The sequence below is a fragment of the Ochotona princeps genome, chromosome 3, assembly GCF_030435755.1.
Source record: "Ochotona princeps isolate mOchPri1 chromosome 3, mOchPri1.hap1, whole genome shotgun sequence".
Classification (NCBI taxonomy): domain Eukaryota; kingdom Metazoa; phylum Chordata; class Mammalia; order Lagomorpha; family Ochotonidae; genus Ochotona; species Ochotona princeps.
In genome coordinates, this window is record NC_080834.1 from 32840919 (window position 1) to 32857435 (window position 16517).

Here is a 16517-nt window from a genome sequence, read left to right on the forward strand (position 1 = left end):
TTATGACGAAAAATATATTTTACGGAGCCCTTTCACTTAGGATCCACGTGCTGTGACAAGGGTCAGTTTGAAATGATTGCTTGCGATGGTTCCGAGAGCTCTCCGCTGTCTAATGTTGGTACACGGCTTCAGACATACTTAGCACTGTAAGACAAAATATGAGGAAATAGTGTTAATGCAATGGATGGCAAAATGGTCTTCCTGCTGTATTTCTTTTGAAAGCTTTATAATTATTTAAGGGAAATGGCTGAGCCCAGTTAACATTTTAGATATTGATACTATGGGGCTGGTTCACCCAAAGGAACTGTCGCATTAGTTCAGCCCTATGTGTAGTTTTATATTTCTTGTCTGTAATCCATTATCACAATTCAGAGTAGAAAGAGGATACCTTGTCTCATTGTAATAATCCCTGGTTTCCAATTTTTTCAAGTAGTCTGTTTTTTTCTGTTTTAAGAACCTAAGTCGTATTTTGTAAACAGCAACACTGAAAGTATAGTTGAAGGAGGTAGGATAATTTGTTTTGAAAATCTTATTTTTGTAATGTACTACTGAATAGCTTATGAATTAAAGGTATTTCAAGTTTAATGGGGAGATTTTTGATGAATAAATAATGGTAATAGCTTTTGCATTTGAAATAAAAGACCAACTAAACAGTTAACATAAGGACAATCATAACTTATATTTTAAATGCCTTTATCTAAAGTAATCTGATTGTTCTCAGGAATTAGTAGGTGTGGGGAAATGGCTATATGTGTGTTAATGCTTTCAGCTGTTTGGAGAAAGTAAAAATTTTATAACATGGCTGAAAATATATATTCCTGGTATTATGTTGGTAGTAGGGTCAGACCAAGAAAACTAGATCCACTTATCAAAATCATGAATGAGGCTATAAAATACCAAATGTATATTATTCATTTTTTATATTAAAATTCCCCTCCTTTCATAAATGGATTTTGCGTTATAATTCGAGAAGCGTGTAAAACATCGTAAAGACTTCAGCTGAGCAGTGGCAAAGTGAGCCCCAGTAGCAGAGGCCTCTCACCTGGCCCATGGCCACCCGCCTCGCTCACAGGCCTCCATGACTTCTGGGGATTTTAACTGTCAGGTAGCGAGTATCATTTGGTCATTTTTCCTGAGGAAACATAATTATCATAATAGCGTGCATCTCTGTGGATATATGTGCCAGGTTTGGGTTGTACACCGTTTGAAAGCTTTATACGGGCCTGTGCTGGTGACGTTTTTTTTTTCCCATAAGAAGTTCAGCAGTGACCTGCTGGCAGTGTGCAGTAAGTCAGTGATTAAAAAGAATGGGATTTTGAAAGCAGCGTGCTTCCTTTTCTGCTGTTGAGGGCTGCTCTCTCACCCCTTATTGGCCATTTCTGTTTTGAGTGGATGACTAATAGATGCTTGTGTTTGCTTGGGTAACAGTGGACTGTTTCCCCAAGGTGGGGAATGTTTGCGTTCGCTTGCCTGATTCATGCCAGAATGCCCTTGAGTTTGCATAAACCCCCAAAAGTAAAAGAGTTGTAAGCAAGGCACAACTGCGTCCTCACAGCCCGGAGTGGGAAAATTAACTGAGATGTCATAAATGGACGATGTTTGTTTTGTACAGTCTGTCCTTCCCACTGGTGATGATACGCACACCTTTTAACCCAATTATGGTTACTGTGGGCATAATAGTGGTCTTGCCTGATGGATATCTATTTTTGTGCTTGTTTATTTGGGGTGGGGAACGGTTTCTGGTCAGAGCTACAAGAAAAAGTGTGAGGAGGCTGAGGTTTGACTCTCAAAATTTCTCTCCAGCATTGTAAAGTACAGTATGTTTTTGCTTGTTTAAATGTCAACATCAAAGCCTGCCAGATTTTTTTCTTTCTCTCTCTCTGTTCTCTCTCTTTTTATTTTTGCAATTTGCTTCCCATTAGGGAGAGAGCAAATGATGCTCACTAATTTTGACAATTAGTCTTAATCTTCTTCACTCAATCTTATCCTTTAAAAGTTTCATCATGTTTTATTAAGTGATCTTAAGACTATCTACTGTTGCATTTTCTGCTTTTGAAAATGTGCCCGAGTGTATGGGCCAGAAGGTCTTGGGTCCTGGCTCATCCCAACATTTCAATGCCAAGTTTGAGTCCTACCAAAGCCACTGGTGTGGTGGACTCTCAGAGGGGCCCGGTACTTGGTGAGAAATGAAAGATGGAAAAAGAAGCTTTCCTAATTTTTTTTCTAAAGAAAAAAAAAAAAAAAAACAGCTACCAGTCCACAGGGATCATAAACCTCATAGAAATTGCCAGACATTGAAGATGGGGAAAGTTTTTTTCTGGCAAAGCTGATCTGTCTGGGTGCTGGCAGATACCCAGAATCACAGCTTCTAACCCCAGGTTCAGCCCACAACTGGGAAAACCTGCCTGTCCAGCTCTCAAGGCCTTGCTGACAACACTGGCCCCTAAAAATACAGACGGCCTCAGCTTTTCTTCCATTCCTTCCTGTTTCTCCCTGGCAGTTTAAACCTGACTTACTCTGCTTGGGGTATTTCTCACCCCTGGAATGTCTCTCCCTTTTACTTGGGCCCTTGGCTCTTCCTGTAAACTGACTGCTGCTTGCAGGGAAGAGGTATAAGCTCCCAGGAGATGTTAGGGAGACTGACCAGACTCTAAAGAGTACCGCAGTGGCATGGGGTGGCTTCGCACACTTCATGTTCTGACCACATGGCCTGGGACTATCAGTCACCTGCAGAAATTCCAAGCCGTGGGTCAAAAGGAATTCTCTGGGTGAGATTAATATGTCAGCAATTTATGGATGCAGTTGATACAGGTGTACTGGTATTTTCAGTGCTATGACAAAGTATATCGTGGCTTGCACAGAGAAAACAATTAAGACATTCTAGCAGGGAGATTTGGGAATGTTTGGTCTCTGCTGGGGTATTTAATCAGTTGGAAAGAAATTAATCCATCAGTGAATACAGCTTTAGTTATTTCATTTTAGAATCAAAGGCAGAATCTACGAAACAGTGTCCTCAACCATCTTGAAAATAAAGCGAGAGAATCCACTGCAGATTTTCCTCTAAATTTTTTTTAAGAATGTGACTTTTTATTCTTTGAGAACATAGTAGATAACCTTGAAAATCTTCAGCAGGCCCTTTCGTGAGGGGACGGGGAATGCACACGTGCACACATACACTACTTTTCAAGTGTAATTTCCGTTTCCATGCCTGTCCTGGAGTTTGCTGGGATCCACGGCTCCCAAGTCAAGAGGCTGTGGATTTAGAACCTTGCACTGACCCTTAAGCAGCACAGGCCGGACACCTGGAGAACAAACAAGGGAGACTTTTTCTTGCACCATGTGTAGTGGAACACCTGTTTTGATTACAGCTGGAACCTGGTTTTGTGTGATTAGAAATAGTTTCCATTCGGGCCACTAGTCCAAGCCCGTGGAGGGCTCTGATTCAGTCTCGGAGAGGGTGGACGCCTCGCTGGCTTACACATGAGCCCTGACTGCAGAGCTCAGCCCTGCGAGCGCTCTGTGCCCTGTCAGGACCAGATTTAATTTCTTGGTGGAGTTTGTGTTTATGTTGACCTCCCTGGCAACTTTAGTCTTGCCCGCTTTCAAAATACTACCCTTTCCCAATGCTTTCATAAAATGTAATTCCTTCATTACATTTTTGCTGTGGATGTCTTCCCAGACATAATATTTACCCTGTCCCAATCTGGGTTATTGCATATTTGTATAATGTTGCTTACTTAAGGCATTTTCATTTTTAAGTTGTTTTTCCGTTATTTGGAAAACAGTAGGGGGAGACTGCCTTTCAGACGAGCGGTGGGGCTGTGGTTGAGACGGAGAGGAGGTGCCTTTAGAAAACGAGAAACCAGGGCTTTCAAACAGAAAGAGACACGTCTTTCTGAAGCGGGGTTTCCTGAGACGGGTCTGAATGACTCAGAATATTATCGTAGAAGGCGAGTCATTCTGTGTTCGATCACAGACTCATAAAGTCAGGGAGGAGATGGTCATGGGCCAACCTCAGGGTTGTCTCCTGGATGATAGTCACCATGTAAGCTGGAAAGCTTGTCTCTGGAGGAGGCAAGGAAAAGACACGCATTCTCTCCAGACTCTCCCATTCCTCCCACCTTCCCCTCTTTTTTCTCTGATGTTTAAGTGACTTTCCCTTCCACCACCACCACTCCCCACCCCCCTTATTTTTTATTCACTGCTGTTTTAGAGATAGGACATGTAGTCAGCCTGGGCGGGTCATTCCTCTGATGGCAGGTCCAGAGCTTGGCGGCTGTGCCAATGGAGAAGTCGTCAGCAGGGGTCAAGTTGCTCCTGCTGTTTCCCGTCCACCCGTAAGGGAATAGCAGCACCTTCTTCAGGTGTGTTGCTCCGTTGCCCTGCCGAAAGCCTGGAGTGACCCAGTGGTGGCAAGAACCAGAGAGCTGTCTTGGAAACGGCTTGTGCCTGGAACGTGCACCGCTTTGTCGTTTACCCCTTCGTGGTTTTCTTGCTGATTTTATGAAGTGCTGGGTGCAGCTGATGGTGTCAGCTTTTTGTCACTAAAGCTATTTGTGTGAACAGTTATTTCACTACTGATGGGCAGCAAGCCTTCCGCCCTCCATCAACCCTCGGCCCCTGCCTGGGCAGTCGGCTTCCCTTGCTGGAGTCTCTTTTCTTGGTCAGGACAGAAGACTATCAATCAGCAAGTGCCTCTGAGAGAAATAATGGTTGAGTGATTTTCAGAGCTTCCTGTTTCGGCAGCAGGCATTATAGACATAAACAGTGATCCAGCCAACGGCTGCAGTGCTGCTCTGGTTCCAATAAATCAGCTTCATATTTTCTTTCTGTGCTGGTTGGCGAGAGGCAAGGGAGAGATTGGAGGAGGCTGGTTATGGAAGGACAGATTCTGTTTTTGTTTTTCTAATTTCTGAAGAAAATTACTTGTTGAAATGGAGAAATGATGTGATGGCTGGTGACTGTTTTCTTTCTTTCTTTTTTTTTTTTTTTTTGCCCTCCAAATGTATTTATTTATTTGAAAGACACAGTTACACAGAGAGAGGAGGAGCCTGAGAGATGGAGAGAAATTCAGAGGGGGTGAGGAGAGAGAGACAGAGAGAGAGATCACCTGTAAGCTGCTGCATTGCCCAAACAGCCACAACAGCCTGAGTGGGCTAGTCCGAAACCAGGAGCCAGGAGCTGAGAGCATCATCTGCATCTCCCACGTGAGGGCAGGGGCTCAAGCACTTGGACCATCCTCTGCTGCTTTCCCAGGCACATTAGCAGGGAGCTGGAGTAGAAGTGGAGCAGCTGGGACTGAAATTGGCACCCATAAGAGATGCCAGTGCGGTGGACAGTGGCCTTCCACAGCACACCACAGTGCCAGCCCCAACCGTTTTTCTTCTGATGCTGATGATAAGACAAGTTCAGATCAGCAAGAAGTTTATGAATCATCATGCGTGCTCACGCTCGGTATCTGAGGATGGGTTTCAGGACCCTCAGCAGGTACCAAGTTCTGTGATCTCTCAAGTCCTGCATGAAAGATGGCAGAGGATTTGCAGAGAACCTCTGTGCATCTGCTGGATACTTTAGCCCAATCCAGATTCCCTAGATGCCAAATGCAGAGTTAACGCTGTATGCATCGGTGCTATTCTGCACTGTCTGAATGAGAAGGCCGAGAAAGAAGTCTGTACATGTTGGTTTTCTTTGGATGGTTGCACTGGGGGATGCAAACCCCTGGAATACAGAGGGCTGACAGTGCTGTTAATACGTAGAGGGTCTGTGGCTTTGGAGGCTTGTTAATCTCTTTGTCGGTGCTGTTTTTGTGCATGTGTCCATCCTGTTTCCATTCAGAGACTTCTCACACCCAAGTATATTGAGGACTCATAGCATCTTTTCAGCTGAAACCCAAATAAAGCAATTAACAGAAATTAAGAAGTGAACAGTACAGATTGAATGAGTTGCCTCAGAACGCTTTCAGATGTGCCAGTTTTGTCAGCTCCCTGGCAGGGTGTGGTGGACAACGCAGCTGCTGCTCGGGGCCTGTGTTTATAAACAGGCATCCGTGGACTCTGGCAAAGCTGTCCTCTGCCACTGATTGCTCTCACAGTTAACAACAGCCTTCATTTTGCGCTGCACTTGATTCAGGATTCCCGCATGTGGCCCAGCCTTTGTCAGTTCACGCTGGGCAGCAAGTCCCACCCAGGAACTCTGTTTCACATCACTAAAATTTCTCTTTGGGGGTGTTGCGTGTACAAGGACCCACAAATGGGAATGGAATCCCAGCAGCTCCCTGTGAGAGGCTTGTGGCCTTACTGCTACTGCTGCTCCATCCAGAATGTGTCCGTTCTGATCCCCTCATCCCTGGAAGCTTCATCTAGGAGCTGCTTAAACCACGCTCCTTGCAAGGACGTTGGAAGTCAATTTCCTGCTTGTTCAGCTTAGGTGAATCCCTGTTTTTTCATCCTGAGATTGAAGACTACCGGGAGAGGGTGCAGAGGGTGGCAGGCTTTTGGGCAAGTGGTTTAAGTAGTGATGAAGATGCTCACCTCCTATGTGGGAGTCCTGGGTTCAAAGCCCGCTCTGTACATAGCTCCAGGTTCACCTATGCAATAGCAGTGATGGCACCATCTCCCGGCATCCACATGCGAGTCCTTGATGGTGATTCCACCTTTAGTCTGGCCTCCGTGGGAATTTGGGAGAATGAACTGGTAGATGGGAGCCCTCTGTCTCCCTTTATTTCCCTGCTTCTCAAACAATGATTAGGTGATAATAATGATGATGAATAAGTGAATATATGAAGGAAGCACCCGCAGGGTTAGTGTGTGACCCTGAGTCACCTTATCACACACAGGTGACTGCAGCCAGTTGCTGTCTTTGTGCTCATCAGATTTCAACAGACAGAACAAAGTGGGATGGGCCTATTTAGAGATGGAAATGCTTTGGCATTGCTTTTGGGTCTTAAAAGAAACTTCTCTTTTGTTGTCTTGGGGTCTGTTTTATAAAGTACAGTCTGCTTCAATCATGTCCATCCATCTGTGCGTCCATCCACAACGACACTCCTGTCACCTTCGAGCGTTGCCAACTCTTTCTGAAATGGTCTCCTTCTGTATTCTATCTGAAGCTCTGGAAAGGCACAAATTGGCCTCATTTCTACTTGGTTGTTAATTCTGATGGTAGTCCTGTTCATCGGCCCTCAATGAGCAATGATTTTGACCTGTAGGGAATACGTGGCTGTGTCTGTAGATGTTTTTATTGGTCACATCGTGGGCTGAGTCAGTGCTCCTGGGCTCCAGTTAAACAACCTACAGTATGCAGGACAGCCTCCTTTACAACAACACCTCCTCCAAAATATCAATCATGAGACGTAGGAAAATGTACATCTCCTACCATGTTCCTGATTGGAGGTGAAATATCTTTCGTATCCCTCTGCCCTCATGCTCTGCCTCCCCATAAAATGTTTGGAAAACTTATTTTTAAAGTAGACACATAATAAAACTAAAATAGAGAAAGCCTCCCCATATGTGGGGGAGGCTATTTAGCCTACCATGCCACCATGCCAGCCGCATGGGGAGGCTGTCTAAAACGAAAGCATGTTGCTGTTCCTGATGGCCAGAACCATAGCTCTGTGGATTCCGCCTGGCAGTCCTGGGCCCAGCTGTGTGGCAGCAGGAAGGGAGGCTGACCTCAGGAGTCATTCTTCCAGAAGGCTCCCCCGCTGCAGCTCCAGCTACATGAAGGTCACCAGCTGTAGGTCACAAGGTCAGCAGAGACAATTCAGTGGTCTCCTGGCCTCTCCCTGTTCTTCCCTGAACCCCTCAGCAGAGTGGCCACTGACCCACCAGCCCAGGAGCAAGAACGGACACCATGGATGGTGTCTGCTTCAATGATAAAATGCTACAAGCAACTTCTTGGTCTGTGTCACCCACAGGACATTCCAGACACTTCAAGGGCTCAGCCTGGGAATAAAAACCTGAGTGTTGTGTGGAAGGACAGGAGAAGGGACTCTAAGTGCCAGGCCTTCTCTGAGGACAGCCCAGGGTTTGCTGCCTGCAGGCTGGAGTTCCTGGTGCCATGGCCAGAAACAATCGCTTCTTCCAGAGCTTTCTCTCACCTGCCCTTGCGTGTTGGTTTTGCTGCCATCAGTTTTCCTTACTGGAATTCAGAGAAAGACACTTTGAACAAAGTCTGAACAAGGAGTCTGCCCCTGCAGCCTGACTTTCTTGGCTGTGTTTGGCCCTGGCTGCGGCTCTGGTTTTTCTTTGCTCTAACTCTGCAGAGGCCCTCCCCACCCCCACCCCCAGGTACCTACCTCCTTTTAAGTTCCACAGGAAAGCCAGCCAGCCCCGCCTCCATCCCATGTGTCCCTTACTTGTGAGTAGTAGGAGTTAACTGCGCTAGTGGGAGTTCACAAGCAAGGGTGGAGCCAGGGGCTGTAGGGCCCCAGCGCTGCCTGCCTGCTGCTGGGATGTGTCTGGGAGTGAAGGTCATTGGGGAAGGCTAAAGAGCAGCTGTGGCATCCGAGGGCGCACTGCATGGTAGTGGAGACCCAAGCACTGGACAAGAGGCACGAGGATGGGCCCAGAAGTCCCTGTGATGGGGAATACCCAGCATTTTCGAAACTCAGAAAGACCCAGCCCTTAACTAGAAAATCTCTATTTGGTGTCCTCAGGCTCTGTGATCAGTATGTATCTGCACACATCAGTTAAACATCTGTGCATAAATGACTGTGCCAGAATGACGTTGATTCACAACAGGCAGTGCAGCCTGCTGGTTACTGCAGTCACTCAGCCGGGTTTTCTGCTGAGGTGAAGGCATCTCAGCATGGGCTTGCTTGACCCTGAGGGCCTATGGAGAGTTTGATTTAGGGACTGTCCTATGTGTTATTCAGCATCATCACGCTGGCCTCTATCCAGTAGCTAGTGGCACTGACCATCCTAGCTGTGACAGCCAGCAGATGTCCCCTGCGAGGGGCATGGGAGGACTCCCACTTGATTAGGAACGCCAACTGACTTGGAGCTGAACATCTCAGAACAAGTGGTTTGACCCGTCTGAGCCTAATTCTGTCTCAGTCTGTGCAGGGAAGACTGTGCTGTGGGTGGGTCACCTAAGATGAGACACAGGTGAAGGGTCAGATTGGGGCAATCAGCTTTCCTGAAAGTGCGTGTGCAGTGCAAGACGGCCACCGCAGCACCAGCCAGCTGCCTACTTTTCTTGGTGTGTTCCAGGGGAAGCCATTCCCAGGAAGTGGCATTAAGCCTTGTCCTTCTCCCTCAGTGCTGTCAAGTTCCGAGGCCCCGAAAGGGTTAGCCACAGCAGGCCCTGAGATTTCAGATTAGCAATGGAAGAAACGAAATTAAATATGCACTGTAATTTGAAGCACTGTTTTTCATGGGAAAAGTTCTCCCGACTTCGCCTTTGCAGTTCTTTTGTCCAAACATTAATGGCATGCAAATATTTATGATTCATACATGCCCCTTGCAATTCCCAGTCGTATTTTCACAATAAACACTGTGCTTTGACAGTGAAGCAGAATAATCCCTTTGTCCTGGCTCTGAGCTACCCAGGGCCGCCCTAGCCGGGCCACATCGTATTCTTCCTCAGCGGGCATTGCCGCCTCCACCCACGTTCAAGGGAGGGTGAAGGGAGGCCATCTCGGCTTGCTGGGCACTGTCCTTAAGGCTATCTTAAACCCGTTCTTAAAGTCGCAGCTCTGCATTTTCATCAATTGCAAATGAATATGCACTTACGTTCTTGTTTTGTTTTTTGGTTTTGTTTTCTCTTATGGCCACATCTAAATCTAGAATGGGTGCCCCTGCCTGAGGTTTGCAAAAGTGTCTTACCATCTTGCATTCTGGCCAAATCCCTGAGCTCCAGAGGAACACACACATCTGTTGGAGATGATTTCATGGGAGCTGGCAAGGTAGCCTGGTCTAGTTTGAAGGATAGAGCTACTAGGAGGTGGTGGGTATGAACTCAGATGTGCTGGCCTCAATCTTCCCATCTGTGCGGTGGGCACAACCATGCCTTTCGGACGGTCCTCACGAAGGTGACAGAGGTACTTGTATAACAAAGCTTAAGGACCGGGGCAGTCACTCACTCTGCCATTCTTACATTCAGAATCCCCAAGGGAGAGGAGAGTGCTTGGAGAGAAGCATGCATCTCCCTGAATCAGAGTTAGGTGTGACACTTCACTGCTCACTCTTCAGTGGCATACAGGTTTTGGTTTTTTTAAAGATTTGTTTATTTATTTGAAAGACAGTTACAGAAAGGGAAAGACAGAGAGTAGAAGAGAGGCCTTCCCTTCACTGGTTCACTTGCCAAAAGGCTGCAACAGCCGGGACTAGGCCAGGCTGAAGCCAGGAGCTGGCAGCTTCTTCCAGGTCTCCCACACAGATGTAGGGACCAAACACGTGGGCCATCGTGCACTGTTTTCCCCGGGCACAGTAGCATGGAGCTGAGACTCGAAGTGGAACAACTCGGACTTGAAGAGATGCCTGTTTGGGATGTTGACACTATGAGAGGTGGCTTAACTTGCTGTGCCACAGTACCAGGCTCAGTGGCATGGGATTTATATCCCTTTCTTCCATGAAGGACCTAGTAAAATGAAAGTACCTGAAACAGAGAAGGAATTTCACAAATATTCCTAAATAAACGCATGTATAATAATACAATAATTGTAACATGTATTAAGCACTGAGCATGCAATGATTTTTATCAGTTTCCATATTCTACTTCCTCAAGATCACTTGCTTATATACTCATTCAACATCTGTGCATCTACTGTGTGCAAAGCCTGGTAGAGGGTCAGAGGGTCCCCCTGGACAAACTGTCATCCCATCCCAGCTGGGATGTGCAGATGACAAGGGAGGCTGTTCAGGCAGAGGGATCAAGAAGAAGTTTGGGTGGGGGGAATCCCAGCCTACACAAAATTATACCACACAATTCAAAATTCAAAACAAAATATGTATTTTTAAAAAAGAAGTGTGCCCAAGCACAGACAGTAGAGTGAGGAGGAACAGCTGGTCCAAGAAGGAGCGAGCGGTGCTCTGATGTACCCCCCAAGGAGCTGGCAAGAGATGGGGTGGGGTTTACTGGTGAGGACCTGGAAGTCACAGTGGGATCTTCATCTGATCCAAATGAAATGGGGAGAACTTTGAGAAGCTCAAGCAGGCAGTTCCTGTCTTACGGAAACACTCGGGTTGCGCTTTGGAGAATTGGAAGAATATTGCTGGGGGGCGAGGGAGGTGTCCTCTGGAGACATCTAGAGACAGGGAACTCTTATTGCTCCTTCCAGGCTGTGCACACCCAGTACATCCAATCTGCAGACCCTGCCCGCCCCTGCCCTGCCCTGCCCTCCGCTGCCCTCTCCTCCCCTGCCCTCCCCTGCCCTCCCCTGCCCTCCCCTGCCCTCCGCTGCCCTCCCCTGCCCTCCCCTGCCCTCCCCTGCCCTCTCCGCCCCTGCCCTCCCCTGCCCTCCCCTGCCCTCCCCTGCCCTCTCCTGCCCTCTCCGCCCCTGCCCTCCCCTACCCTGCCCTCCCCTGCCCTCTCCTCCCCTGCCCTCCCCTGCCCTCTCCTCCCCTGCCCTCCCCTTCTCTGCCCTCCCCCTCCACCGCCCTGTCGCTGTGTTGTCACTGCTCCTAGCAGTCAGCTTTCACCTCCAACTTCCCTCCCACTCTCTTCTTCCAGCCCTACCTCCATGCCCACTGTCCCTCCTGCTGCCTGCAGGACCTGGTGAACAGGAACGCAGAGCTCTCAAGGCTGCCTTCTCTTCAGAAGAGCCACATTTCAACCCTTCTGCCAGTGCCTGCAATGGTGCTGAGCAGTATGCTTGTGGCAGTGGGCTGCAGGCACCAGCAGGGACAGAAGTGAGCAGGCCCCGGGAGGTCACTGTGTCCTCCATACAGCCTGCTGGATGGGTGGAGATTGGGATTTTGCGGTTTGCCAACCAGAGGGCTCTCCTGGATAGAAGAGCAGCTGCTGTGGTCACGGTCAAAAGGGACTGTGAATTCAGTCCTGGGGAGTTTTCAAGCTAAAACTTTGTTCCTCTACTGAGATGCTGGGTGGCTGCTACCAAATGAAAAAGAAGATCAGATAGGAACTAGGAAAGCTAGAGAAAAGTCAGACAAATGGCATGATAGCATTGTGGTACTTTGAGCATTTGCGGGGTGATTGTCTCCAGGTGTCTGCTGGGGATCCCAACCTCCCTGCCACGTATACACAGATCTCAGGCTACTCAAGTCCTCTGAGTAAAATTGCTTAGTGTTTGCATGTAGCAAACACAATCATCCCTTATGATTCAGATCATCTTGCGATTACTTGCAGTACCCAAGATTGTGTAAATGCTATGGAAATAGTTCTTACACTGTACTATTTAGGGAATACTGGCAAGAAACAAGTTTGCATATGCTCAGTAGAGACACATTTTTGTTTTTCTAAGTATTTTTGATCTGTGCTTGGCAGAATCCGTTTGCGTGAAACCTGTGGATGTAGAAGCCAACTGTGTCCTTGCGAAGAAAACTTCTCCCTCCTCCCTCCATTCCTTTCTCCCTCCATTTCCTGTTTTCCTGCTTCCTGCAGCTGAGCAGCCCCAGCCAACACACACACACACACACACACACACACACACACACACACAGACACACACACACCTCGGAATGAGCAGGGCACACTTCCCAAGTGAACCTAGACATCCGAGAGCCAGCTGTGCACTGAAGTGCCTGCTGAATGACAAATCATTGATGCATGTATCAAAGTTTTCAAGAATTAACTTGGATCAGAAGACACAAAGATGGATAAAGCGCTGTCCCCCTGCCCTCACACAACGCATGTTCATAGAACTCCTCAAGAAACAACACTTTGCATGTCTCTAATTTGTCTCCAAGACAAGCGGTTTTGTTTCAAATGACACAGCATCCCAGATAAACGCTCTTCCTACAGCGAATCAAGTTGTGTATTGTAAGCACCTGGCGCTGTCTGCCTCTGCATGATGCTTCTTGTGCCGGCAGCTCGAGGGCCCAGCCTGCGTTTTGGACCATGTGTGTGCAGGCACTAACATCTGTTACGTGTGGAGAACTTGGTACACAAGTTTCGTACACTATCACCTTTATTCTATTAGATGCAGAGAAACCAGGGGATTTTGTGCAAGCTGATGGATTTTTTTTGTTGTTTTGCCTTTTAGAAATTCCCAAATAAATGATTTCCACAGCTCCACTGTCAAAAAGAGTGGTGCATGTTTGGGTAAGGAAATAGAAGAGAAGCAGGCACATGGGTTTTGACTGAGAGATTGTTGTATTGGAAAAGTAAAAAACTATATATAATGTGTGTGTGTGTGTGTGTGTGTGTGTGTGTATTCTCACAGTCTATAGTTTGTGAGAAATACACAACATGCAGATTGCCCCTGGCAGCTGAAGGTGTGTTCGTTTTAAGACTTTGTTATCAGTGATCAGAATTAGACCCGCAGTAAACTGTAGCCAAACAAGAAATCTCCCTGCAACCTTGAAGAAATCTTGGGGGATTTCCTGAATTTGCAAAGGAACAGAACTTGAGCTTCTCCTGGCCCTCCTGGTTGACAAAAGCTGCTTTTTTTTTCCTTTCTCCCTCTCCTGAGTGTTTGAAGTTTCCAACGCAGCTGGCTTTCCGGCCCAGATCCCCACGCTAGTGAACGGCATTGCGGTTTGCTTTTCCGTGGAGTCTGACCCCCAGGGCAGACAGGACCTTTGCGTGCAGCCTGCCTGTGTGTGACAGAGGGCAAGTTTCACATCCCCCAGAACTGCCCCAAAAAGGAGAAGATGACTCACTCCCCATACTCACTGCAAGGATAAGGACAGGCACGAAGGCCCCCAAGGAACAGTGCAGGGGCAGGCGGGGCTATTGCCCACGGCCCAGTCCTGGGCAGACACAGTCACAGCGGTCACCCCCAGTTGCTGCTCAGACAAGGAAGGCGGTACTGGGATGTCACCGAGCCCATTCCTTTTTGGAAAGTTTATTTCTGTCAAAAGAAATAAACTATTTCTTATCTATTTGCTTATTTTTCAAGGCACAGAGACAGAGAGCAAGCTCTTGTTTGCTGGTTTATCCTTAGCAGAAGCCAGGGACAGGTACAGAGCTAAGCCTGGAATCCAGGCCCTCTGGCATAGGATGTGATGTGGATGTTCAAAGCAGTGTCTTGACTGACAGCTGTGCCAAACATCTGCCTGCTCCCAAGCCTGGACTTTTACACATGGGATCCCACACCTGGGCCAGAAGCTTCTAGTGCTTCTCATCGCATCACTTGGTACTCCTCTGCCCACCCTTGGTCCCTCCTTTGAGGAACAGTGTGCCTGCTCACTGCCCTGCCGAGGGTTGGCCATTTCCCAGATGCGGTAAGGAAGTGTGTGTGTGTGTCGGCCCCTGCGCAGTGTCTGGCTGTGGCTTTCTCAGACCGCAGCCTCGGGCTGGGCACAGCAGGACCCAGTCACAGTAGAGCCGGGGGCCTGGGCCTCACAGGGTCATCTCAGCATAGAGACCGTGTCACGGTACCAAGTGTCCGGGAGGACTCACCCTGTGACCTGCTTCCCGACTAAATAAAGCAGCCAGTCTTTTGCGCTGGCTTTTGGATGGACAAACTGGCGTCGGGGGAGACAGCACATGTTGAGCGGCCTGGCTTGTTTATACAGCAGATCAGTCTGTCATAGTTGTGCCTCCCAAAGGTCGCCAGCTGGCAGGGCAGCAGAGAACTTGAAGTTCAAGCTGAACGTGGGCCTTATGGCAGGCACATCACCCGCTGAACACACACATCCCTCGTCACCAGCCCCCCAATGGCCACTTTATCCCCAGTTTCTCTTTATGGGGTTTGCCACAATGCTGATCTTTGTGGAATCATGCGCATTATATTTTTGGTATTTTTTTGTAACTTCTAAAATTAATTAATTTTATGTAGTTGAAAGAGACAGTCAAATCTCTCAGCTGCTGTTTCATTCCCCAAAATGCCCACAACAGCCAGGGCTGAGCCCAGCTGAGACGGATGACACAAACCCAGATACTTGAGCCAATATTTAACAGCCTTGCTCAGGCCCTATTTTTATAGTCAGTATTTCACTTAACTTACCTTGCATTTTACAAATGATAACGTTTAGGTGCCAGAGAGGTTACGTAAGTTAGCGAAGGTCACACAGCCAGCAGGTAGCAAAACATGTACTCATGTACATCAGCTTGAGGTTCACACTGTCGGTTCTCACCCTAGGCATTTCCATTTGCACAGGATTTTAGAATCAAATTCTAATCTGTTGCTTCGAGGTCGAAGTTAGGATCACCCTGCTGTCCCATTTCTTCCCTTCTGCTAATTCAGTCCTAGCACTTGTGTTTCTAAACATCTGCTCTCTTCACTGTCAGGATCAAAGCCTCTGTTATGATCAGTGTTTCCCCCTAAAGATTTAAAAATCTTGGTATCTTCCACTGCAACTCTGCCAGCAGGGGCATGTATGACACTGTCACTCGTCCCCTCTGGAGCTGAGAGCTGCAGCTGGGAACACAGCATCAGCTCCAGGGTCCCCAGCACACTGACCAAGCCCCCTGCTGGCCTCAATGAACCCCAGCCAGTGCGTGCTTCAGACAGTGCAGGGACCTTTCTGGTTCCAGATTGCCAGGCTACTTCTTTCTGTGGCCTTCTGGTCTGGTCCCGTTGTTATCCAGCAGCTCCATCCTCCTCTGCTTTCCTCTGAGTCCTCACCCTTCTGGCTACAGTTTGCTGAGAAAAACACTTGAGAGTCTTTCACCCTCCACACCCACGTGCTTCAAATACCAGGCCCATCGGTCATTCTAATTTGGTTAATAACACGTGTGCTCCAGGCTGCAGCGCCCACTTACTTCTGCAGGTGCTGGCCAGCAAGGGCTGTGTCTCAGCAGCCATGGGCACGGCAGGGGATAGAGCCCACAGCTCCTACAGGAGAGAATTAGGCAGACATGCCCAGTGGCTAACTGTAGCATCTTGTAAAGGCTGGGGCCAGGTCTGCTTGGCAGAATACAAATAAGGGGTAAAGCAGAGCTTCTGCATAGTGAAAACTGTCCATACACCTGTGAGGAAAGAGTCACCCCTCTGTCTATAAGATACCAAGCAGATGCCCTCATGCCCCAAGCTGTAAACAAGAGCCTGTTGTGAGGGAGACACCCAGAAGAGCTCCTTCCTGGGGAGCTGTGTTCCTGGAGCGAAAACCACCCCAACTGGGAGCTTTTGCTAGCTGGAAACTTGTGACTGCACTTGCAATGGCAGGCAGCAAATAGCAAGAATACCATTATGTGCAATGAGTTCAGACATACTCAGATTGGTTGAATTTGACCCCTGGTTAACTGGGCCAGTCTGTGGTTCACGAGGGAGACATCCCCAGTCCAAGTTCAGCTCAGCGGGAAACTGCTTTTGTACTCTCATTTTTGTAGGGAGCTGCGCAGTTCATGTCCCTGAAGTCCCAGGGACAGTTTCACTTTGGGGAGCAGTGGTAGTGCTTCTATTAAGTACCCACCTCCTCTGCCCCTCCCCACCCCAACTCCCGTCAGATGCC

General features: G+C 48.1%; 1 protein-coding gene across 3 annotated transcripts in view; it reads left to right on the forward strand.

Annotated features, from left to right (window-relative positions):
* RUNX1 (RUNX family transcription factor 1) overlaps positions 1–16517 on the forward strand; it is a 240067-nt gene that overhangs the window by 160271 nt on the left and 63279 nt on the right. The window lies entirely within an intron of this gene.